This window comes from Camellia sinensis, chromosome 1 (genome assembly GCF_055761805.1).
Source record: "Camellia sinensis isolate YWXY chromosome 1, ASM5576180v1, whole genome shotgun sequence".
In the NCBI taxonomy this organism is placed as follows: Eukaryota; Viridiplantae; Streptophyta; class Magnoliopsida; order Ericales; family Theaceae; genus Camellia; species Camellia sinensis.
This window is the reverse complement of record NC_138961.1, coordinates 27449381-27476412: the sequence shown is the minus strand read 5'-3', so window position 1 is coordinate 27476412 and position 27032 is coordinate 27449381.

Sequence of the window (27032 nt, the reverse complement as noted above, 5' to 3'; positions counted from 1 at the left end):
ATCGGTAGCCAACTATCCCCCCCAAGCTAAGGCCGACCTTACTGCCCTTCTAACCGAGCACAATGATGTATTCGCTTGGACTCATTCAGATATGCCAGGCATTGACCCTTCTTTCATAACTCACCGCCTCAGTATTGAACCTCATTTTCGACCTTACAGCCAGAAGCAGTGCATCTGTTATCCGGAGCGCAATACTCTCATAGCCGCAGAGGTCGACAAGCTCCTTGAGGCCCAATTCATCAAAAACGTCGACTACCCTAAATGGTTGTCAAACGTGGTCCTAGTCCGCAAGAACAATGGCAAATGGCGACTCTGTATCGATTACTCTGACCTGAACCGAGCTTGCCCCAAAGACAGCTATCTTCTTCCCCGCATAGATCTGCTGGTCGACGCTACGGCCGGCCATCAAATGCTCAGCTTCATGGATGCTTTCTCTGGTTACAACCAAATCCTGATGCACCCGTCCAATCAGGAACATACATCCTTCATCATCGACCGAGGTACCTACCATTACCGGGTAATGCCATTCGGATTGAAGAACGCTGGAGCCACCTACCAACGATTAGTCAATGCCGTCTTCCAACACCAGATAGGTCGGAATATGGAAGTATATGTCGACGACATGCTAGTCAAGTACAAACTCGCCACTGATCATCTGACCGACCTGCGGGAGACCTTCGCCACCCTACGCAAGTACCAAATGAAGCTCAATCCAGAGAAGTGCGCCTTCGGCGTAGGATCTGGGAAGTTTCTGGGTTTTATGGTCAGTTAGCGGGGCATTAAAGCTAACCCTGAAAAGATCAAGGCCTTGGTCGAGATGCAGTCACCCAGAATGGTTAAGGAGGTCCAAATACTCATTAGCCGAGTTGCAGCCCTCAACCGCTTCATTTCCCACGCAACAGACAAGTGCCTACCGTTCTTCAAAGTTCTTTAGCAAACTTTTGAATGGACGGCTGAATCCGAAGAGGCTTTTCAACAGTTGAAACAGTGCATGGCTAACCCTCCCCTCCTTTCATAGGCAATCACGGGCGAGCCCCTCTTCCTCTACTTAGCCGTATCAAGCACCGCTGTCAGTGTAGTACTTATCAGGGAAGACGGCTCTGTCCAACGACTAGTCTACTACATCAGTCGGGCCCTCAGGGGAACGGAGCAGAACTACCCACTATTAGAAAAATTGTCCTTGGCCTTGGTCACCGCCTCCAAACGACTCCGTCCTTACTTCCAGGCCCATTTCATAGTGGTCCTCACCGACCAACCCTTGAAGAAAGTCATGCAGCAACCAAAACTTTCCGACAGACTCATGCAGTGGTCAGTGGAACTCAGCCAGTTTGACATCTTTTACCGGCCTCGAACAGCAATTAAGAGGCAGGCTATCGCCGACTTCATCTTGAAATTCACTAATCCTACCCCAACCATTGCCTCTCCACCCCCACCAGCTCCCGTCGAGCCAGAAAACCCTCACTCTTGGACTCTCAATGTCGACGGATCATCCCGCAGGCAAGGTAGTGGGGCTGGCCTCATCCTCACCGCCCCTGAGGGTGGTTATTTCAAATGTGCACTCCGTTTCTTGTTTGAGGCCAGTAACAATGAGGTCGAATATGAGGCACTGATAGCAGGCCTTCGCCTAGCCAGGGACATTGGTGTCAGCCACATCCGAGTGCTCAGCGACTCCCAGCTCATCGTCGGACAGATCATGGGAGAATTCGATGCCAAGGAGGACACAATGCGGGCTTACAGGAATCTTGCACTTCCCCTTGTTCGCCTTTTCAATACCTTCCACATCAAGCACATTCCTCGGGCGGAGAACTCTAAGGCAGATGAGATGGCCCAGTTGGCTTCCGCAGACCAGTCCGACCTCAGTAGTGGTGTCTGCCTCGAATACCTATCCCACCCCTGCATTTCCCCCGACCAGCATGAAATACAATTCCTCCAAAATGAGCCCATCCCTTGGGCATCGAACATCTTTCTATTTCTGACAACGGGGGAACTTCTAGACGACCAATAGCAAGCCGCCAAAGTCAGAGCCCGGTCATCCAATTACATCCTCGTCAACGGCATTTTGTACAAACGTGGCTTCTCACGCCCTTATCTGCGATGCCTCAATCTGACTCAAGCAACTTATGTGATGCAAGAAATTCATGAGGGTATCTGCGGCAATCACTCGGGCGGCAGGTCCTTGGCCCACAAGATACTTCGCACTGGATATTTCTGGCCTACCCTCAACCAAGACGCGACTGACTTCATGCTCAAATGTGATAAGTGTCAGCGTTTTGCCAACATCCCCCATGCTCCTCCTTCAGAGTTGATCATACTTTGCAGCCCTTATCCGTTCGCCAAATGGGGGATCGACTTGGTCGGTCCACTTTTCACCAGCCGAGGTCAGACCAAGTTCGCGATCGTCGCCATTGATTACTTCACCAAGTGGGTAGAGGCAGAACCCCTTGCCACCATTACCGAACGGAACACAACCAAGTTCATCTGGCAGTCGATCGTTTGTAGATTTGGCATCCCTCAGGCCATCGTCTCCGACAATGGCAAACAATTTGACAACGCTAAGTACAGGAAATTCTGCACCGACCTCCAGATTCAACCATGTTTCTCTTCCCCCGGTCATCCCCAGGCCAATAGCCAAGTCGAGGTCACCAACCGTTCTCTCCTAAAGATCATCAGAACTAAGCTCGAGGCTGCAAAGGGGCTTTGGGCTGAGGAACTACCAAATGTACTCTGGGCTTACCGAACTACAGCTCAGACTCCCACTGGAGAAACCCCTTTTCGCTTAACATACGGCGTTGAGGCGGTTATTCCAGTAGAAGTCGGTCTGCCTACTCCCAGGGTTTTGCATCCGGATCCAGCACAAACGGAAGAGCTCCGTCAGGCAGACCTGGACCTAATCGAAGAACTCAAAGAGACCACCGCGGTCAGACTGGCCTCATACCAACAGAAAATGAGAACACACTATAACCGGAAGGTCCGACCAAGGGAGTTCGCCGTAGGGGACCTTGTCTTAAGAGAAGCAACTCTTGCCACCAAAAATCCGACTGAGGGTAAACTGGCAGCCAAATGGGAGGGACCTGTAACAAGCCCGCGGGGGACCTCGCTACAGCTCGGACTCGATTTGTAGTCACGATTCTAAATCTGAACCAAAGAGTCCAAATCCGACAAATCGTTTTGAGAAAACAGATTTTTGAAAGAAGTGCCAAACATGGACTGCTTTGCCAGATACAGAGTCGCCACCTAAATATTTTATTTTGGAAAATTTAGGAAACCCTGACTCGTTGCCAAAGGCCACGTGTCCGTCATCACCAAAGTTGCCTCGGCTTAGAAACTTGGGTACGATTGGGGAAGGTCACTTCGTGAGCACCCCCGCTCGCCCGGTCATAGACCGGCCTCTACTAACCATGATATCTATTTTTGAAAACATTGTATGTTCTTATTCCGGTTATTAGCCTAGGTTACTATGTGATGCGCACAGCATACAAGTATAGACTAGGTCGCCTAGATTGGAACAAAACATCTCATGTTTGCTTGTTTGAAAGGTGGTTTGCTACTCGCAAGTAGGCTAAAAATGCAGATTTTGCCACCCTCGGGTGGGCTTAGAAAAGATGGTTTTGCCACTATCTAGTGGGCTTAAAACAAATAGTTGATGATTTATTCCAATTCAAGTAACCCAACCTTCACCCACAGGCATTCAGGCAGTTATATCATATAAGCGCATAGCCTCATGGTAAGCATGCTATTCATGGCAGTCACTCACACGCATGCAAGGATGATAAAGCATAAAACTTACCGAGTACTCCAAGCCAAAACAAAAACTGTATTAGAAATCATGCATGACCCTAAGTATACAGAAATGCCTAATGCAACACATGCAAAAATGCAAACTATAGCAGGCTCGGCTATTCAAAACATGGTATATGAGATGCTACAACTATCATGTATTCAATTTGGAATTGAAAATACAATGCAGTTAGTATGATGTGCCGAGCCCGGTGCATGCAAAACAGATGAATGAATGCAAACATGCTATCATACTGTATGCTAATTGAAAAAATGCCCTAATCTAACCATCATAAGCGGATAAATAAAAGGGAGAAAGACGTGGGGTTGGAAGACATACAACACACACACGCACACTTATTACAGTTGTGCCCTCGCGCAGAGGGTCCGAATAATACAGTCCCGAATAAAAGAATATTACAGTCCAAATAATACAGTCCAAATAATATACAAATTCCTAATTAATTAACAAATCAACTAAGAAAATAAATAAAACTGGCATGCAAGCCAGGGACTGCCTTGCTTCTGATGGATGATGCATGTCCGGGTTGTCTTGCGCGGAAATCCACCGGGATGCCCCAATTAGCGTCTGTTTAGTAGTTATTCTTGAAACGCATGCCAAGTCCCGAAAAGTTGCTGATTCTTCATTTTGCTACAACAGAGAGCAGGAAAGGGGCATAGCAATGTATTTTCACAAATATATGCATGCCTCGATCCTCGTGCCACCAATCACGCATACCGAGGCATGATGGCCGAGGAGTCGAATTGCACAACTCAATATAGAATGAATGCACATGAAAACACAACAAGACCTAACTCCATCATAGATGATCCGGAGTGTCGGTGACTGGGGAATTGAGACACATTCCGTCACTCGGAGTACGAAATGCACCTCGTTTCCCGTGCCCGGGCTAACTCCTATTCCGAACACGATGCAATATGCATGATATGCATGAATGCAACTAAGATACAGCCTAGTATGCACAATGCTATGAATATGAGATGTCTCGAAATGCGTGCACACGGGCACGCAAACTGAGAAAATGACAGACGCAATGCAAATGACATGGAAATGTGATATGGGCTTACACTAACATGAGAGAGCCTCAGCCCCACTCACATAGGATGCCGATGGATAAAAAATGAAGTGCCTCAAAATGCGTGCACACGGGCACGCAAACCGAGGCAATGGCATATGCAATGCAATATGGCTAAAATGGCATATAGAATGCAACATGGACTTACACTAACATGAGAGAGCCTCAGCCGCACTCACATAAAAAGCCGATGGATGAAAATGAAGTGCCTCGAAATGCGTGCACACGGGCACGCAAACCGAGGCAATGGCATATGCAATGCAATATGGCTAAAATGGCATATAGAATGCAACATGGACTTATACTAACATGAGAGAGCCTCAGCCACACTCACATAAGAGGCCGATGGATGAAAATGAAGTGCCTCGAAATGCGTGCACACGGGCACGCAAACCGAGGCAATGGCATATGCAATGCAATATGGCTAAAATGGCATATAGAATGCAACATGGACTTATACTAACATGAGAAAGCCTCAGCCACACTCACATAGGATGCCGATAGATGAAAATGAAATGCCTCAAAGTGCGTGCACACGGGCACGCAAACCGAGGCAACGGCATACGCAATGCAAATAACATGAAAATATGATATGGGCTTATACCAACATGAGAGAGCCTCAGCCACACTCACATAGGATGCCGATGGATGAAAATGAAGTGCCTCGAAGTGCGTGCACACGGGCACGCAAACCGAGGCAATGGCATACGCAATGCAAATGACATGAAAATATGATATGCAAACATGCTAATGGAATTTCAGCAGTGAAATGTGGGGGAAAACAGCCCCGAAATGAGGCGAAAGTACACCCGATGCATGGAATCTCTCCCGAAATGCAACATTAGGCACATAGAATGAACTACAGCTATACAAAGCATGCATAATTGGTACATGGAATGAAAAGACAGAAGCAAGGCAGCCCCAAAATAAGCATTTTACCAGTACAAATCATGGCCAAACAGCAAGCATAAATAGGGCAAAACTAGTATGCAAAAATGGCCCTAAATATGAGATTATGAAGCAACTCACAGCTGCTGACTCCAAATAGGTTAGGGCCCTTCAACAATATTGAAGAGGGACCAAAAATAAGCCACTTTACAGAACTGTAAAAACCTCAAAAACAACCAAAGATATGGCTAAGCTCTTACGCAAGAAATGGGCCAAAAGATGGCCAAAGCACAAAGTATGCTAAATATCCATCAAACAGCCAAAGGCCCTTAATGAAACATGAATAATGGGCCAAAATAAGACTATATTCAGTTCTGAAAAATGACCAAAAATGGAAGCATAATGGGCTGCCAAAGCATGCAAGAAAATAGTATTCAAGGAAGATATTGAAGCAAGTGCAAGATGGGGGGCTCAAACAGGGTTGAGCCCTTAATGAAACAAGAAAATGAGCTCAAAAAACCTTTTCAGTTTTGGTCGGAGCTCAAATCAGTAAGCACGTATGGCTAAGAAAAGATACCAAAATAAGCTCAAAAAGGGAAAAATACTACTTACCCTTGAAGGCTTGACTTTGGTTGCCTCTTGGCTTGAGTTTGTGGCTCCTTAGGCCTTGGAGAACACCTTCAAACTTCTGGAATGGAGGATGGAAGGGTGGGGGTTGGTGGTGTAGAAGAAATGGTGGTGTAGGATTTGGAGGTTTTTCAAGGAAATAAGAGAGATGGAGGGAGTTTGTGTATCAAGGCTTGAAGACCAATTTTTCTAACCTCCAATACCAATGCTTGCAGCTGGTCATAAGGACCAAAAGGAGGGGGAGCATGGAAGGAAAGGGTGGGGGAAAAGGATCAAGGCTTTCCCCCACAAAATATCCCCCGGATACAGATGTTTCTGGGGAACAACAGCTATACAGCTGTAAAGTGCCAATTGAGAGGATCATGGCCGGCCACCTTTTGGACTTGCAGGTGGCCGGCCGGCCACCTCCCCTAGCCGGCCGGCTAGGGGTCAAAAAGGTCAAGTTGAAATAGTGGCCGGCCACCACAAAAAGATGGCCTCCCAGGTCCCCTCATCACAACCCTGTGGTTCGAATTTGGAAACTCTAAAACAGGAGAGAGAACAAGCCATTTCTAGGAGGGGTTCAAAAGGTTCAATTGGAGTTTCTGGCCGGCCATAAACTTTTAGGGTCCTCCCATGTGTGTACAACACAAATATGTGGTTTGGGGTTGAAGAAAGTGGCCCCAAGGTGTTCAACATTGGCTCGGAAGTGAGAAAAACGGGCGTCGGAGGGCGAAAATGGAATATAACTGGTTGCTAAGATAATTGCTGGCCTCCCACCCTCCAGTGACCTTCCCGGTGATAAAACAGAGGTACCTGCCAAAAATGAACGAAAACCGATGCAAAACGAATGCTCGGGGGCCAAAACACGCAGTTCGGGGTCCCGAAAATTGCCTGTTAAACACCGAAAGTGGCATTCGACCCCGAAGTGGGTCTCTCAGACCTCAGTGTCCCTCAAAAGGGAGTAAAAAGGAAGTATGCCAAAATTCAGAGCGAATGGAGATGGTTGAGTGGTCCCGAACCGAGGAACATGGCCTGACGGCTCTAAAAACCGGGAACCGAGCTCCGAAATGGGCAAAATGGCCTACGACCATAAAACGTAGACCACGGCCACTGAGAGATGGTCCACGGGACCTCTCCCTCCCCTCAGGAAAAGAAACAGAGAAAACCGAGCCTGGTTCACAAACCGAGGCAAGGCACAGAAGAGGGTTCGGAAATCCGGAGGCAGGGCTCATGGCCGCGACTCTGAGACTTCTAAACGAGCGCGATATGCAACATCACCAAGCACTCAATTGGTGACGTCTGAGTCTTAAGGCCGGTCAAAAATGGGGTGTCTACAGGACCTTATGTTGTGAAAGCCCGACCACGTCTGGGCACCTACCGACTTCAGGACATGAAAGGTCGAGACCTCCCCCACCCATGGAACGCTGAACACCTAAAACGCTACTTTCAATAAGTTCCTACTGTTGTATTGCTCAATTGTTGTATTTTCTTTTTGTTTTGTTACCTAATGTAAACTTGTATCGACTGGATTACACTGATCATGACAACAATTCTATACCTTGGCTATCTATGTGTTGTCTCAATAACATTCTCATTTGCAGCACTTATTACAAGTCTCAGCCAGACCGAGCATCACACCATAAGCCTCGGCCAGTCCGACCGTCAACAGCCTCAGCCAAACTGAGCACTAAAAAAGCCTCAGCCAGACTGAGCACCAAAAGCCTCAGCCAGACTGAGCACAATAAAGCCTCAGCCAGACTGAGCATTAAAAGCCTCAGCCAGACTGAGCACGACAAAGCTTCAGCCAGACTGAGCACTAAAAGCCTCAGCCAGACTAAGCACCAAAAGCCTCAGCCAGACTGAGCACTAAAAAGCCTCGGCCAGACTGAACACCAAAAGCCTCAGCCAGACTGAGCACCAAAAGCCTCAGCCAGACTGAGCACTAAAAAGCCTCGGCCAAACCGAGCACTAACAGCCTCTGCCAGACCGAACATGAAGCACTCGGCTTGCCTGACAAGTCTCAGACAGACCGAGTGCCACAGTTTCAGGGTCAGACTCAGTTACCTACAATGTCTTGCCCCAAATGAGCACGTATGCAGGACTCGGTCAAGGCCACCCATGCAAATTCCAGCTCTGAATCTCTACAGCACTCTTCGCTCAGTCGAATTCCAAAGCCGTTCTTACAAAAGTCAGGTTATTCTTTTCTCAATCAAACTCACAAGCCAAGCCTCACTCCAATAAACCACTAATCTACTTCAGCAGTGTGGCAAACACAAACTTATAATCTTATTACATTTTAAATCTTACTCTACATTGAGGAGTTCCTAACTTTACTCTGCATTGAGTCTTTATTACATTTTAAATTTTACTCCGCATTGAGGAGTTCCTAACTTTACTCTGCATTGAGTCTTTATTACATTTTAAATCTTACTCTGCATTGAGGAGTTCCTAACTTTACTCTGCATTGAGTCTTTATTACATTTTAAATTTCACTCTGCATTGAGGAGTTCCTAACTTTACTCTGCATTGAGTTTTCATTACAACTTCAATTTCACTCTACACTGAGGAGTTCTTAAATTTAGTTCTTATTACAAGTTTAACTTCACTTTGCACTTCACAATGAGTCATACACCCGCTTCACCCACGCCTCATTCATTTCAGATACACAAGTAAAAACAATCAAATGCCAAACACAACTGAAATTTTATTTATTCACAACTGTGTACATAAGTTTATTACAGCAATTCAAAAAAAAAAAAAAAAAACAACAACAACAACAACAACAACAAAAACAACCACACAATGTCTGGGCAACGTCTTCTTCTTCTTCTTCAATCACTCCTCTTCGCTGGACATAAGGTCTTCTTCTTCAATACCCTCATCCAAGGGGGTCTGGGCCACATCATCTTCACCAATTGTTACACTTCTGAGGTCTAAGTCTGGGAACAGTTCTTTAACCCTGCGTTTGAACATCTTCCAGTCACTGTCCCAGAACTCAGTCATTTCGTGTTTATAGAAATCCGACTGCTGGAAGCTCTCAATAACTTCTGCTTCGGTTCTGCCTCCCACAGTCGTTCTTGATGGGCCCGCCCCCCCAGATTCTTGCCTAGCCAAGCTGCTGGCGACTGCGGCATCAACTGCCATCTGAAATTCAGCAGACCTTTTGAATTGCTCCACCGCTGCGACGCACAAGTCGGGGTAGGCCGCCCTCTCAGAGGCTGCCTTCGCCCTCTCTTCGTCCAGCTCCTTCTGCAGGGTCGCCCTATCAGACGCAGCCTTAGCCCTCTCCTTCTCCAACTCCCTTTTCAGGCTCTCCCTTTCCGCCGTCGCCTTGGCTCTCTCTGCTTCCAACTCCTTTTGAAGGCTCCTCCTCTCCTCCACTGCCTTAGCCCGCTCGCTCTCCAGCTCCTTCTACAGATCGCCAATCCTTACATCTGTCTCATCTTTCTACCTGACCAGCTCTTCATTACTGCTCATTGCCTCTTCATGGCGTTCGACCGCGACTGCGCAAGCTTTTTGGGCCTCATCTAACTTCTTCTGCTCGCCAGCCAGTTGGAACTCGAGCGACACAACCTGGTGGCGTGTGTTCTCCAGCTCCACCCTAACCGCTTGCAGATCAGTGTGGGCACTCTCCACCCTAACCGCTTGTAGATCAGTGTGGGCACTCTCCCAACTTGCACTCTTCTTCTTCAACTTGGCAAGCTGAGCCTTGGCCTCATCTGCCTTGAGTTTGGCAGCCCCCACCTTCCTCAGCAGAGCCCCTGCTAAGGTGGTTACCTCCATTTGAGCGGAGCATAACCCCCTTAGCAATTCAGCGTCGTTGAATCTAGATGCCGAGCGCAAGGCTGCCTCTTCTACAATCCCTACCAGGCGGTCTGCCCCTGCCCTGGCTGGGCCTTCTTCTCCCTCCAGCCGCTCCGCCACCGCACGTGCATGATAGATCGCTGTGGTCAGACTGACTCCCCCTCCTTGAGGTGTAGGCCCCCCCGGGGTTGTTCTTCTCTCCTTGGCCCAGGGCCAGTTGCCCCATCTTCTACTTGCCCTTCAGGGACGGCCCTTGTGACCCCTGCGACGATCGCCGCCACCACTGGTACCACCTCCATGCCCTCTGAGGCGATGTCCACCACTTCTGAGGCAATCACTCTCCCTAGGGTCCCCCTCACTTCCCCTCCCTCTGCCTCCTTGGCAACACTGGTCTCCTTTACCCTCGTCTCCCTCCTCCTCTTCTGGACAGGCTCCTATTCACTCCGCCTCACCCTCTTCTTCTTCTTCACCATGCCCAACACCTCCATCTCCTTCAAAGATCTCTCCTTCAAAGGGTCTATTGGGGGTGGTCGCGGCACAAATTCGCCTAAGTCTTTCTCTCCTAAGGGTTTGGGGTGAGGTCGAATCCGCTCCCTTGCAGCCGGTTTTGCTGGTCGGTCGGCCTGGGACTCTTTGAATTTTTGAGCTTTCGCAAGGATGCTCTGATCCTCTGCTTCTTGAGCCCTCCTCCTCGCTTCCAACTCCGCTCGGTCGAGGTACCCACCGCTCGGCTGTGGACCCAACCTTGCCTCAAACAATGCAGACTGCTGAACGAGCTCGTCCCATTTGGCCCCTTCTTTCTCCCTCCACTCCTTTACCCTCTTCACCCTCTCCTCTGCTGCTGCCCCCAACTTTGGCTCCATCGACTTGGTGGGCACCTTCCAAATGGTACGCACTCCAACTCCTCCACTGGCAGACACATAAAACCACCGTGGTCTCCACCCCTTGATCGGGCAAGCCCACCACCAGCCTTTCCCTACTGCTGCCTGCAGAGTGACCCAAGTCTCTTGCTGACCTGAGACCTTGTAGCACGCGAAGAATTCGTCCACTGTCATGGCCACCCCTTCGTTCGCCTTCGGCCAGGCACTTGCACAGGACAGCAAGATCTTCCACATGTTGGGCATTAGTTGACTCGGTGCCACCTCCAAACGCTTTAGGACATCTACTACCACCTGCGGCAGGGGCAGCCTCAGTCCTCCTTTCAATGCCTCCTCATAAAGGGCAAATTGCCCTAGCCTGGCATCGGATGGCCTCTCCGTCGACGTCGGCAATGACAACTCTATTTCGGCAGGCACCTGGTATTTTTCGCGAATAGCCTCCAAATCCGCTGTAGTGACCGTTGATTTATCTGCCTTTGTGTGCCAGTGATCAGGTTCTGCCTGGTTGATTGGCTTTGGAGCTGCTATCATGGTGGAACCGTGGGATCGTACAATCGACTCCCCCACTCTCTCTATCCTGTATTGCTGCGCTAACTCCACCGCATCATCATCTGCAAGTGGGTCCACCCTGACAATCGCAGTTCCTTCTTGGGCCATTTCTGTGGTATGTCTGCGTATCGCTTCGGAGGTAGGAGCAAGGAAATCGAAAAAGTGTTGCAGAGGTGTATCGTGCACAACAAAGGAATTCACACTTGGAATATTTTGATTTTTCGTAAACAAGTAGGTGAATCGAATAATGTCAAAAGCCCACGGTTTGCCCGTATTCTAAGGATCCCAACTCGTTTTCCCCAGTTGGAAAACTTTTCAAAATCATCCGCCAAAACTGTCTCTTCAACACCCATAATGACCTAACGTTTCATTTTTGATCCAACGCCTAATCTTTCCCCGCTACGGGATGTTGCCACGTGTACAACCACGATCCACTGTCTCCTCCCCTTACCCTATCTTTTCCACTTCAAATTACCACGTGACACGCCGCCTCTTGAACCCCACGCCCCTCCACCTCACCCTTCGCAGTCGGCCCTTCCCAATGGTCGGCCCTCCCGCTCGACCAACCTTCATGGTCGCCCCTCCTCGTGGTCGACCTTCCCACTCGGCCAACCTTCACGGTCGACCCCCTTCGCAGTCGGCCCTCCCATTCGGTCGCCCTGCACGGTCGGACCACCTCCCGGCCGGTTCACCCGCTCGGTTACCCCCATCGGTCGACCTCCATACTACCACTCCCTAACACCCTCACCTTCTTCATTACTATTCCCTTCGCTAGACTAAAGCTGCACTCAGGAATGGAGGACTACTGACGTGTACAAGTCCACAAAGGCCATGAATCATTATAGAGAACCCAAGCCCATCACTTGGAGCCCAATGCATAACCCAGCTAGTGAGGTCCAGGACAGCTGGAGTCCAACATGGCATAAAGAGCCAATGACATTCAGACACACGGCAAAAGAAGGACGAGCCACATCAGCAGACAAAAGATCTGCAAAGTTATTGCCACTGCACATCACCATTAATGCAGCCCATCACAGCATTTATTACGACAACACCTCTCCGTCAGAACAGGACCCCCTTACCCTGAACAAGGTAAGCTACAGCATAGGCTTTCGGTGAGGAGGGCAGGTCGGAAGGGACAGCGAAATGATTACCAAAGGATATAAGCAAACGTTGAAGACAAGAAGGAGGTTAAGTTTTCTATCTCTAATCTCTCCCTCTATACTCTACTTCTCTTTCTAACTTGCTCATCGGAGGGTTCACTGGGAGACTACCCCGTTCCCCGTTGAACTTGCTTGCAGGTTATCTGGTGGGCTTGATCATTTGGACTTGGGCTTGAGGAGCTTAGACCAGTCCGGTCCATCCACTGGGACAAACTGTATTATCAAAAAGTATTAATAATTTTATTAAATTAGTATGGTATTCACTATTTAATTAGATTAGTATGATAAATTATCTCCTTATCTATTATTTGATTTGCATTGAATAAGAAAACATATGAATGTAGAATTATAACTAGATTTATCTTCTTTTCTAATCTTACTTTCTATCAATATTTTTTCACAATCTTTACTTTATCAAAATTTTTCAAAAACGTGGTTTTGAAAAAAATTATAAATAAATTAATAAAAGCAAAATAAACAACTTATTTGATAAAATAAATATCAAAAAATATTTTAAATTTTAAAAAATTATTTTTAGCATTTTGAAATATAAAATTATATAAAAATAGTAAATGTTTTAATTTTTAATTATGGGCGAAAGAATCTTTTTATTTTATTTCCCACCGCAGGATATATAATCCCGCCTCTACCGTATTACTAGTAATTTTACAAATTTATTAGATTAATTATTCATTAAATTAATAATCTTAAAATAAAATTTCAAAACAAACATAAAATTATTAAATTTACAGATTAATAATCTCAAATTTATATTCTAATCCTGTTAATCAAACAGGCCAAATGTATTGGGGGTATGATGAAGTATGACGAGATCAGTAAAACACTTGTCATGTCGCTGAACACAGAGATCTGCAAACTCCAAAATAATAGCTAAATCATTTTTTAAAAAATATTTTATGAGAGACAACGTGTAAATAATGACACACAACTAAAACAATAGAAAAGACGGAGGTAAATTTGAGTAATTTTAACATCAAAACAAATTATTACTTCATTTTAAAAAATTAAACATATGTTACTGACTTTAGCTTCTTCCAACTGAAACTATCTGTCAAACAAATCTAAATTATGAAAAATTCTGATGTATACATCTCTGGTTGTTTATTATATACATTTTTAATTATGTTATTTTTTTAGTTATAATTATTTTTTTTTTAATTATAATATTATTTTAATTATAACTTATGAGATCTTTGGTAATACCTCATATTATATTTAATTATAATTTTTTTATATTTTTTTAAATTATGATTCACACTTTCATTTTCAATTACAATATGCATAAGTGTGTATCACAGTGTTTCTCATAAATTGTCGAGCTATACTTTTACAAGAATATCAAAACTCGTACATAATCATCTTGCTCTCTTTTAAATGAATTTTTTTCAAAAATATTTAATAATTTTTAAAAATTTATATTTTGAAATGGTATGAAGGGTTGAGGACCTTGTAGCCGATGTTGGAAAATAATAGTTTTTTGAAAATTTTAATGCGATATTAAAGTGAGTGTCAATCCACAATTGAGGTGGATTAAAGTGTATTTAGATTCTTTATAATGAGATATTTACACTCCAAAAAAATGACAAAAACTATTAAGATTTAAATGAGAAATTGACTCACTAAGTTGGCCTCATGAAAGAGTTGTTGGGAAAAGTGTGTAACCTTCTATCCCACATTGATTGTAGAGGAGAACATTGATGGGTATTTAAATCTGATTTTTTTTCTAAGGGTGTGAACCCTTTGGGACATCCAAATTTTCCGAAGAAATGAAGTTTATGGATGTTTCAATGATGGGTTTAGGCCAAAATTATGATCCAAGTTGGTTATGCAAAAATTGCCACAGGCGTGCACGCCCCATGCCTAGGCCGGGGCCGGGTCCGTAGGTCGTGCATCTTGGGTTTGGGCTGAGGCTTGAGTAGGTTAGGTTTGGTATAGGCCGAGTTGGTGGTTCACCAACCTAATCTTTTTGGGCCAAACCAAGTTGGTGGCTGCAGACATGAAGTGTATAACTCATACACTTAAAAGTCCCATCAATTTTGTAGAGATTTATTTCTGCATTTGTTGCAGGAAGCTCTTCTTCTCTCCCCCTCCATGTGTATAAAAGGAGACCTCTCTCCTTCAGTTTTCTATCCAGAAAATTTGCTCTCTTTGTGTTCCAAAGTTTTCCTTCAGTTTTATATTCTTCCTAGTGAGAGAGTGTTGTCGTAGTTCACAGTAGGTGCATTACTGTAACTAACCTAACCGTCGTATTCTGGGAGACAGATGTCGAAGAACCTCCAACACCTAACCGGTGAGGCGGCGAATCTGTTTTAAGGAAACTGTCTAGTGTATGTTTCGGTTTGTTTTCTTTTTGTCATTTTAATTTATTGTATATTTCTATTCAATCTACTTATAATTTTAACTTGTTTCTTATTTTAAAATTCAATTTGTTAAATATGAATCTATTTGTTTTAATTAATCACACAATTTTTATGACAATCTTAATATAGATTGTAGGGCGAATTACGCTAATGGTCCCTATAATTTGGGTCTTGTGTCACTTTGGTTCCTAACTTTTCAATTGTAACACATTTGACCCTGAATTTTGAATCTTGTTTCAAATAAAGATAATTGAAGATATCATTGCTCAATTTCAAGGGCAAAGTCGTCAATTTGATAAAATATCAACTAATTTGACAAAAATAAATGTCAATAAAATATTTTTGAATTTTTAAAATTTATTTCTACCCACCAAAGATAAAATTATGTAAAATTGATAAATTTTTTAGGCATTTATTTATTTTTTTACCAAATTAATTTTTATTATGTATTTAGATGATAATCATATAATAGATGGTGGTTTTTATTTCTTTTTTTTTTTCGGTAAGCTCCGGGCCGAAGCCAAAACTAAGGAAGAACACTACGAGAGGAACCAAGCCCCCATATATCTCTATCTAAAGCAGGAGCCAAAACAGGGGGCTCATCTAATAAATCTTCCCTGGTAACAGCCATACTGAGGGCCCTTTCCCAAGCAAATCAGCACAGACATTAGCTTCCAGCCAAATTTGTTAGAGGTCGCACTCCCAACTCCTTACCATAAGCTCCCAAATTTCATGTAATAAATTAAACTGAGGGTGCAGTGGGTTGGTTTTTCTCAAGGCCGAAACTACTTCCGCTGAGTCCGACTCAAGGATGACCCGATGATGTCCTTCGTGCCAAGCTAACTGCAAACCGTGCCAGATATCCCATAATTCAGCAGACGCAATTGAGGAGTGGCCCACTCGCTGCTTAAAACCACATAACCACTGTCCTTGAGCATTGCGAAGCATACCACCACACGCAGCCTTACCAGTGCGCCGACAGACTGCACCATCAACGTTGAGCTTTACCCATCCCAACGGGGGGTGCTGCCATACCACGTGGATGGTAGTTGCATCCTTCCTGTGCAAAGTCTTATCAAAATAAAGCTGAAATTCCTGAACCCGGCCATGGATAAGTTCCACTGGTTGACAGGGCTCCTGAAAATCACGATCATGAAGTTGTTGGTTACGCCAAAACCATAGGGATGAGATAGCAGCCATGAAAATTAGGGCCCAATTACGGCTGGTAACATCAGTCCAAGGGGGTTTGCCCATATTCACATCAATCCAAACAGCTAACAGAAGAGAAAAGAACTGCAACCAATGAGAAGGAGGGATAAGCTCAGACCAAAAACGTTTCGATCGTTGGCAATCTCGAAGTGCATGATGTGTAGTCTCAACATGGTGTAGACAAATACGACAGGATGAATCTGTTAGATAATGTCTCAATGGGACCACATATTTAAATGTGGTGTTATCATTTATAAGAAGCCTACAATTTAAGTGATTCAATTTAGTTAATAGGCTTAAGGGTATATGTGTCATGGACCTAATGTGTAGATATTAGTTGAGTAGTTTCTATTTCTATGAGGGGCAGAAATAGAAATTAAAACAAAATTTGTTAAGTTGGTTTTCATTCTCTTAAGAAACTGCCACACGGTTTTTTCTTTTGAAAACCTATTTAACCCTAAGTTGTTATGGTCCCTAATCCTACCTAAAGGGAATAACTGCCAATTTCTTCTATATCCTCTCAAGAAGAAATTTAAGGCACTAATAAGGAAAGGATTGGAAGGCAATAACAAAGGCAAAATCAAAAGATGTATTGACAATCACGCTTCCGTTCAACTATAACAATGGATTCGGGTACTTATGTTTTGTTTTGATTTCTTGATAATTTACATGATACATGATCAGAGTTTAAAGTTCTTATATTATGTATGCTTCAGTTGGTATCAGAGCATGGTTGTATCATGTTCATTATTAGAAATCATGCAATTATGTGTCATTGTGTTTTTAAATATATATATATATATATATATTTTTTTTCTTTGGTTTGGGTTCTGGACATTGTTGGTTTATTTACGGATTATTTCTTTATGAAACATTGTATACGGCTGGAACATGCTCTGTTTTTAACACACTGAGGTTCTTAAAATATATATATATATATATTGTGTTAAACTGTTTTCTGGTTAACGGTATGTATTTCGGATTGCAACCTATCATCGTGTTCTTCTATAGTTGTTTAAATTAGTGCTTGTGTTTGCCAAACTTTATTACAAGTTGCATGAAAGAATATTGATTTTGGTTTTAATGGGTTTACATGAAAACGTTTCTAGAAAATTCATGTTTTGTGCCTTTAAAGTTTGTTTTATTTTGGTTTTAAATCAGTTTTATTTCTTGTTTCTGTTAAACTGTTACAATTTGTCGGCACTGTTTCATTCTGGAAAATTTAATTTATAGTTCAGTTAACAGTTTTGAATCTTGAAATTTTTTAAACACTGGTTTTAAGAACTTTTTGATGCCTAGAACAGTGTTGGACATCTTGTAAACAGTGTTGGAAACTGTTACACAGCGCTGAAAATTTCACACAGCACAGTGAAGATTTGCTAACGGTGCAGCCCAATTGGGCGCACAAGCGACCTGCATAAAATTACTTGTTTTTAGAGATATTGTAACGGCAACATTTTGATTACAATTATATATACATAGTCTATACGGTTATGCAATTGTCTAACATTCGGAATATAAATCGATTAAAACAAGATGTCACCAAAGTGACCTATCTTGTTTGGATTAATTTTTATGGAATGTTTGGATGTTAATGTCTGTGTACATCATGCAGGTATTAAACGGTCCAAAGACAGGGTTAATACTTAGCAGATTTGCACCCACATTTGTGGTGGTCAACATGTGACAATTATGCAGATGCTCTAATGGTGCATAATAAATCAATCAAAAGATAGATTTGTTATTTGACATAACTTATTGTCAGTGTTAGATCATTACATCAAGATTACCGCTTACAATTAATCTCACTGCCTAAAGGCTTGGTATTAATGTTGTGCTAGGTATCTTGAGATGTTGTCTTAAAATTATTTGATTTAGAGATTATGTATTTGATTATTTGATGTGAGCATGATTATTTATTCGTTTTATTTTATTCTTAATTCAGCTTTAATGTCTACTACTTCAATATCTGCCAACATGAACAATGTTCCAATGTTAAATGGAACAAACTTTAAGAACTGGAAAGAGAACATATTGATTGTTCTTGGCTGCATGGACATAGACTTAGTATTAAGAATGCCGAAACTGAATGATCTCATTGAACAAAGTACTTCTGAGGAAATTGCGTATTTTGAAAAATGGGATCGTTCTAACAGGCTAAGTCTTATGATCATGAAGCGCGGGATTCCAGAAGTGTTTCGGGGTGCAATAACAGAGGATGTTACCATTGCTAGTTAATTTCTTTTGGAAATTTAGAAACGTTTTGCTAAAAATGATAAGGCTGAAACAAGTACGCTTCTAGCAAGCTTGATTTCAATGAAGTATAAGGGCAAAGGTAATGTTCGAGAGTACATCATGGAGATGTCTCATCTCGCTTCAAAACTTAAGGCACTAAAGCTCGACCTATCTGATGATTTGCTTGTGCATTTAGTTCTCATCTCTCTTCCTGCACAATTTAACCAATTTATGGTCAGTTATAACTGCCAGAAGGAGAAATGGACTCTCAATGAGCTCATTTTGTGTGCAAGAGGAAGAGCGATTGAAGCAAGAAAGGACTGAGAGTGCTCATCTGGCAAGCACCTCCAAGCATATGGGCAAAAGAAAGCATAAGGGAACGGAAGTTGCTGCTCCTAAGGGTCCGGAACCAAAAAAACAGAAAGTGCAGGATGCTTGTTTCTTTTGTGGCAAGCCCGGACACAGAAAGAAAGATTGTGCCAAATACGTCGCCTGGCGTGTAAAGAAAGGTACATTTTATGTTTTGGTCTGTTCTGAAATAAATTTAGCTTCAGTACCAAGAAACACATGGTGGGTAGATTCTGGTGCTACTACTCACATATGTGTTTCTATGCAGGGTTGCCTGAACTACCGAAAGCCAACTGATGCTGAAAAACACATCTTTGTGGGTGATAGCAAGCCAATAGAAGTGCAGGCAATAGGGCACTTTAGATTACTGCTAAAAACTGGTTATTGTTTGGATTTAATAGACACTTTTGTTGTACCGTCCTTTAGACGAAATTTAATTTCTGTTTCTGTATTGGACAAATTGGGATATTGTTGTTCTTTTGGAAATATGAAGTTTAGTATGTCTATTAATTCAAATGTTGTTGGTACTGGTTTACTTAATGTGATTGATAATCTATATTTGCTAGAAATTATTGCATCTTATAATGAAACCTTGCACGTGGAATCACGAGGTACAAAATAACTAAGGAAAATTCAGCCTCATTATGGCACAAACGCCTAGGTCACATCTCTAAATCTAGAGTTGAGCGCCTTGTGTCTGATGGAATTTTGGAATCTCTTGATTTTTCAGATTTTGATGTCTGTGTTGAGTGTATCAAGGGAAAACAGACCAAAATGAAGAAATATGGTGCCCATAGGACTACAGATGTCTTACAATTAACTCATACGGACATCTGTGGGCCATTCCCTATGGCGTCTTGGAATGGTCAACAATATTTTATCACATTCATAGACGACTATTCCAGATATGGGTATATATTTCTTATCCATGAGAAATCATAGTCTTTGGACGTATTCAAAAAATTTAAGGCCGAAGTTGAGTTACAACTCAACAAACGGATAAAAAGTGTCAGGTCTGACCGTGGTGGTGAATACTATGGCAGATATGATGGATCAGGTGAACAACGTTTAGGACCGTTTGCAAAATACCTGGAGGAATGTGGAATCGTCCCATAATACACCATGCCAGGATCACCTAGCATGAATGGTGTATCTGAGAGACGAAACCGGACTCTTAAGGATATGGTAAGAAGTATGATTAGTCATTCTACTTTACCAGAGTCCCTCTGGGGTGAGGCTCTAAAGACAGCAACTTATATCTTAAATCGGGTGCCAACTAAAGCAGCTGCAAAAACACCTTATGAGCTTTGGGTTGGGCAAAAGCCTAGTCTAAAACACTTGCATGTGTGGGGGTGTCTTGCTGAGGCGAGGCCTTATAAACCTCATGAAAGAAAATTGGACTCTAAAACTGTTAGCAGCTACTTTATTGGCTATGCCGAACGATCACGGGGTTACAAGTTTTATGATCCCACAAATAGGTCAATATTTGAGACGGAAATTGCAACATTTTTCGAGGATGTTGAGTTTAAGGGGAGAAATCCAATAAGAGACATTGTCTTTGAGGAGGAAGCAGGAGTAATCCCACTTCCTATTACTACTTTTGACCAATTACAGGTTCCTATACCTGTCATTGCTCGAGAAGTAACTTCGGATCCTCAACCAGACAATGTTGTTCAAGACAATATAGTTCAAACCCTCATTCAAGATGAGGTAATTATTCCTGAGGAACAAACTCTACAACCTCAACCTCAAGAACCTGTGCCACTAAGGCGATCCACAAGAGAAAGGAGATTTGCAATTTCGGATGATTATCTTATATATCTCCAGGAACATGAGGTAGAAAATGGAATGTCGAAAGATGATCCAATCAACTTTCGTCAAGCCATGGAAAGTTCCAACTCTCATAAATGGATAGAAGCCATGAAAGAAGAATATAAGTCTATGCAAGACAATAAAGTTTGGGAACTTGTCCCATTACCAGTTGGTGCAAAGCCCGTAGGTTGTAAATGGATATTTAAAACCAAAAGGGATTCAAATGGTAATGTGGAGAGGTATAAGGCACGTCTTGTAGCCAAAGGCTTTACTCAAAAGGAAGGAATTGACATTAAAGAAACTTTTTCTCCGGTTTCTACAAAAGATTCTTTTAGGACAATCATGACGCTTGTTGCATATTTTGATCTTGAGTTGCATCAGATGGATGTTAAAACAGCATTTTTTAATGGTGACATTAAAGAAACAATTTATATGGTGCAGCCAGAAAACTTTGTGTCGGGAGACCCAAAGAATATGGTTTGCAAATTGACTAAATCCATTTATGGACTCAAACAAGCTTCTCGTCAGTGGTACTTCAAATTTCATCAAGTTCTCACTTCGTATGGTTTTGAAACTAATGTTGTTGATGAATGTGTGTATCACAAGTTCAGTAGGAGTAAACACATATTTTTGGTTTTATATGTTGATGATATATTGCTTGCCACAAACAATATAAACTTGTTGCATGACACTAAGAGATTTCTATCAAAGAATTTTGAAATGAAAGATCTTGGTGATGCTTCCTTTGTATTAGGAATCGAAATACACCGAGATCGTTCTTGGGGTTTTCTGGGATTATCACAAAGGAGCTATATCGAAAAAGTACTCAATAGATTTGGCATGCAAAATTGTAAATCAGGTGAAACCCCGGTTGCTAAGGGAGACAAGTTTAGTCTCAGCCAATGCCCGAAGAACAGTCTTGAAATTCAAGAAATGCAAAAGATTCCTTATGCCTCGGCTGTAGGGAGTCTAATGTATGCCCAAGTATGTACGCGTCCGGATATTGCGTTCATAGTTGGCATGTTAGGCAGATATTTAAGTAATCCTGGCATGGATCATTGGAAAGCAGTCAAGCGTGTTATGCGATATTTATAGAGAACAAAGGAATATATGCTCACATATAGGAGATCGGATAAGTTAGAGATCATTGGATATTCCGACTCTGATTTTGCTGGATGCCAAGACAGTAGGAAATCCACATCAGGCTATATTTATCTGTTAGCTGGCGGAGCAATTTCTTGGAGGTCTGCAAAGCAGACGCTCATAGCTTCATCCACCATGGCCGCAGAGTTTGTAGCATGTTATGAGGCATCAAACCAAGGGATATGGCTGCGGAATTTTGTCACAGGGTTGCGTATTTTGGAAGGCATTGAAAGACCACTTAAGTTATACTGTGACAATAAGTTTGCAGTTTTATATTCCAATAACAACAGGAGCTCGACAAAATCAAAGCATATTGATATCAAGTTCCTAGTTGTAAAAGAAAGAGTGCAGAGTGGACAGATTTCCATAGAGCACATTGGGACAAACTCCATGATAGCGGATCCACTTACGAAGGGACTACCACCCAAGGTCTTTCATGAGCACACTGCTCATATAGGTGTTGTTCTATTTGAGAACATTTTGGTTTAGTGGGAGTTTGTATTTATATTACTGCTTTATGTCAGCCTTGAGTTTTATCTATGTAATTAGATTAATTTCTGCAGAAATGAAGTATTCAGTTTATTACACTCTGTTACGTATTGTGAAGTATTGATCTCAATAAAGTTAAGTAGGACCAGTTGGAAATAGGCATGTATGGATCACATTACATGTAATTTCCATGCTACGCATCCATGATTGATCTATGTCATTTCGCGGTATTGGTATACGTGACCATTGGTGGGTCGAGTTCCGATTAATGTAACGAAGACCGCTTTGATCCTATATTAATATAGTTAATGGACAAGATTGTTTGGATACCCTCAGGTCATGATAACAAATTTCTGAGCTCACTAAAGTTAAGCACATTTGTCAGGTTACATATGTGGTCCAATGGGAGATTGTTAGATAATGTCTCAATGGGACCACATATTTAAATGTGGTGTTATTATTTATAAGAAGCCTACAATTTAAGTGATTCAATTTAGTTAATAGGCTTAAGGGTATATGTGTCATGGACCTAATGTGTAAATACTAGTTGAGTAATTTCTATTTTTATGAGGGGCAGAAATAGAAATTAAAACAAAATTGGTTAAGTTGGTTTTCATTCTCTTAAGAAACTGCCACACGGTTTGTTCTTTTAAAAACCTATTTAACCTTAAGTTGTTATGGTCCTTAATCCTGCCTAAAGGGAATAACTGGCAATTCCTTCTATATCCTCTCAAGAAGAAATTTAAGGCACTAATAAGGAAAGGATTGGAAGGCAATAACAAAGGCAAAATCAAATGATGTATTGACAATCACGCTTCCGTTCAACTATAACAATGGATTCGGGTACTTATGTTTTGTTTTGATTTCTTGATAATTTACATGGTACATGATCAGAGTTTAAAGTTTAAAGTTCTTATATTATGTATGCTTCAGAATCAACACTCAAATGTCGTTGATGGTGGTTTTTATTTCATCAAATTAGTTTCTATTTTTTTCAAAAGTCAAATGTGTCAATAACTTTGATATCATTATTAAACCAACCTATTAAATCAAAAAATCTAAAACTAAAAATATTTCATATATTAAATATATCGATTATACATTAAAAATTTAACAACCACATATTACATAATCATCATCCATACATATAATAAAAATTAATTTGGTAAAATAAATAAATAAATAGATGTCTAAAGATTTATCAATTTTACATAATTTTATCTTTGGTGGGTAAAAATTATTTTTAAAAATTCAAAAATATTTTTTTGACATTTATTTTTGTCAAATTAGTTGATATTTTATCAAATTGGCGACTTTGCCCTTGAAATTGAGTAATGCTATTTTCAATTGTCCTTATTTGGAACAAAATTCAAAATTCAAGGTCTAATATGTCACAATTGAAAAGTCAGGGACTAAAGTGACACAAGTCTCAAACTATAAGAACTGTTAGTGTAATTGGCCGTAAATTATATATACTTTTTTATAAAATTGATTAAATGAATTCATATGTAATTAGACAAATATGTAATTTATGCGTAGAAATTCTAATTGTCCTTAAGTGCGTCTCTTCGTGTGAGCAGTAACTAAACAGTGCACTGTCCCAATAATCTGCTACTCTTAACTTGCACAGATTCATTTTGATTTATTTATTAAGGTCCGTTTGTTTTCAAAGATAGAATGAGAGGGATTTATAGTAAAGGGATTGATAATGAGGAGATTAATAGTGAGGAATTGTTAAATTATTTTTATATAAAATAAATAAATAAATATAAAAAATTAAACATTATATTTAAAAAAAATTCCTAATATATAAAAAAATAAATATAAATTTAATCCCCTCACTATTTTTCTAATATCATCTCTACTTCCTCCTTACCAATTCCCTTTCCTCTTCCTTATTAATCCCTTCTCTACCTCTCAAAACAAACACCCCATTCTCAATCCCTTCCTCACTACCGAACGCAATCCCCTCCCTATAACCCAAACAAACAAACGGGGCCTAACGTTACTGCTTCTTTTATATCACTGTACATGATTGTAAATTAATATGATATGCAGGCTGCCGTGGGTTTCTAGAATACATGATATACAATTTAGTTTATTAAGGGAAAAATTGCTACGGTTATGTCCGGAAAACCTGGTACTATTTTTTTCGAAAAGACCACTATTTTATCAAATAAAACAAAGGGTTATGTTCTAATTTTGTTTAAGAAATTAAATATTTGTCTTAAGATGTTTGGTCCTAGTAGTGTTTTTCCGTGAAGTTTAATTTATGAGCATGGTTTTCTATTTCCCACCATGGTTTGTATGTTTTTTTTATTTTATTTTATAATTTCATAATATAATTTGTATACTTATGAGTCTCTAGTTGTTTAGTTAAAATTGACATGCTACATGTGTTCAATTTTCCTAGTCTAATTCACATGTGTTTTAGATTCTAGAATTGTAGGATAATTTGCATGTTCATTAGATTTTAATCTTTTGTTACATGCTTATTATTTCTAGAATTATTTACATGATTTATTTACATGTTAATTGCCTAGAAGTAAGTGTATGTTAATTATCTATATTTATGTACATGTTTATTGGGTAATATTATCATACATAACTTATGGCTATTGAAATTTTGATAATTTTTAGAGTTGTAGGTTTATTTTTTATTACTCATCTAGCATCTTAATTCATTAGTTAATTTTATTATTAAATAGTTTGCTAGATGGTTTTAAGTAATTTATTATATTTATAGTTTCTTTAGATTGTTTGGTTTGTATCTTCTTGTATTTTTTTGCTAACTTTCTTTAGAGGAATACCTATGCGAAAGGGATAGGAAAAACAAATACCAAACCAAATGAATAGTATTTGGGATGTAAAAACAAAAATTTTGGACTACTAACCTTTGTGTTGAATAGGAATACCTAAGCGTGCAAACGAATTTTTTGGACTAAATTTGAAGCAATTGTTTGCTTGAATTTTAACTGTTGTTATTTACCAATATGTTGTAGCATTGTATTTGCTTTTAATTATTGTAGCAATGTTTTAATTGCTTGTAATTTTGGGTAGCAATTTTTAAATTGCATGTAAGTCTGGAACTTGGTTTGTTTTAACCTAGTTCATCCTCTGGAAAACTTAATTCTAAAAATTGTTTCCCATAGACTAGGAGTCAACATACTCTTGAGAGTTATGTCCAACGTAAACTGAGTTTTAAGTGAGACTGGTGTGACCCCTCCAATCTTCCAGGGAACTTTCCCGACCATGTTCGATTCTAGGTTAAATGATGAGACTAGTTTTGAATTAAATTTCCAACTGTGGAATTTTCTAGTGTTAAGTTTAATTTTTAGAAATACAGAATAGTGAAATTTTGTTGTATTTTTCAGGAATGGCAACTATCACTGATATTGCTTCTAATGTTGGTGGGGATCAGAACCCGGGGCAACTGGCTTGCCAATCCCTGTTGTTGTGACCTATGTGGTCAACCCGGTTGCTGTGACCTCTGTGATCAACCCTGTTGTCACTCCTACTGTTTCGGAAGGCCCGCTCAACCATCATAAGCGGCCAGAGAAGTTCACGGGAGTGAATTTCAAGAGGTGGCAGCAGAAGATACTATTCTACCTGACTACTCTAAACCTTGCGAGGTTTTTGAGTGAAGATCCACCAGCCATGAAAGAGAATGAGCAAGACAAGCAGGAGCTCATAGCTCTAGATGCTTGGAAGTAGTCAGACTTTCTTTGTCGGAACTATGTTCTGAATGACTTGACAGAGTCAATTTTCAATGGGTTTCATGCCAAGAAGTCGGCAAAGGAGCTATGGGACGCTTTGGACAAGAAGTACAAGACCGAAGATGCTGGGACAAAGAAATTTTTTTTGGCCGGTTTTTGGATTTCAAAATGGTGGACTCAAAAATCGTCATTAGTAAAGTCCAAGAGTTCCAAGTAATTTTATACGAGATTCATGTAGAGGGAATGTTTCTAAGTGAATCATTCCAAGTCGCTACTCTAATTGAGAAGTTGCCTAATGGCTGGAAAGACTTCAAGAACTACTTGAAGCACATGTGAAAGGAGATGACGGTCGAAGAGCTCATTGCCAAGCTCCATATTGAGGAAGACAACAGAAAGAAAAAAGGGAGTACCTCCACTGTGAAAGTAAATGTGGTTGAGCATGGCCAGTCTTCGGGGGTGAAGAAGAAGCCACCGACAGGCAAAATCTCGAAGGTGGGGGCTAGAGGCGGTGTCTCCAAAAGGCTAGTCTACAAGCCGCATGAACCTACCTTTAGGTTTAATGGAAAGTGCTTCAACTGTGGAAGTGATGGGCATCGAGTGGTTGATTGCCGCAAGAAGAAGAAACCCTACAAGAGAAACCTGCCACAAAACAAAAGTCGAGCTTATATGACAGAGATAGAGGATCTATCACAAGATGTGGACGACATGCATCTGTCAGTTGTCGTCAAGGTTTTAAAAATCGGACCGGACCGATCGGTTGAACCATCAACCAGTGGGGGTTCCGGTCCAGATATACCCTCTAAACTGTTCGAAGTTAAAAACCGACCTATTTAAAGAGAACTGGGAAAATCGGCGGTTGAACCGGCAAACCGATCGACCCGGAGCCGATTCACCATTGATTTGGAAAAAAAAAATTTGTTTGATTTTTGCTAAC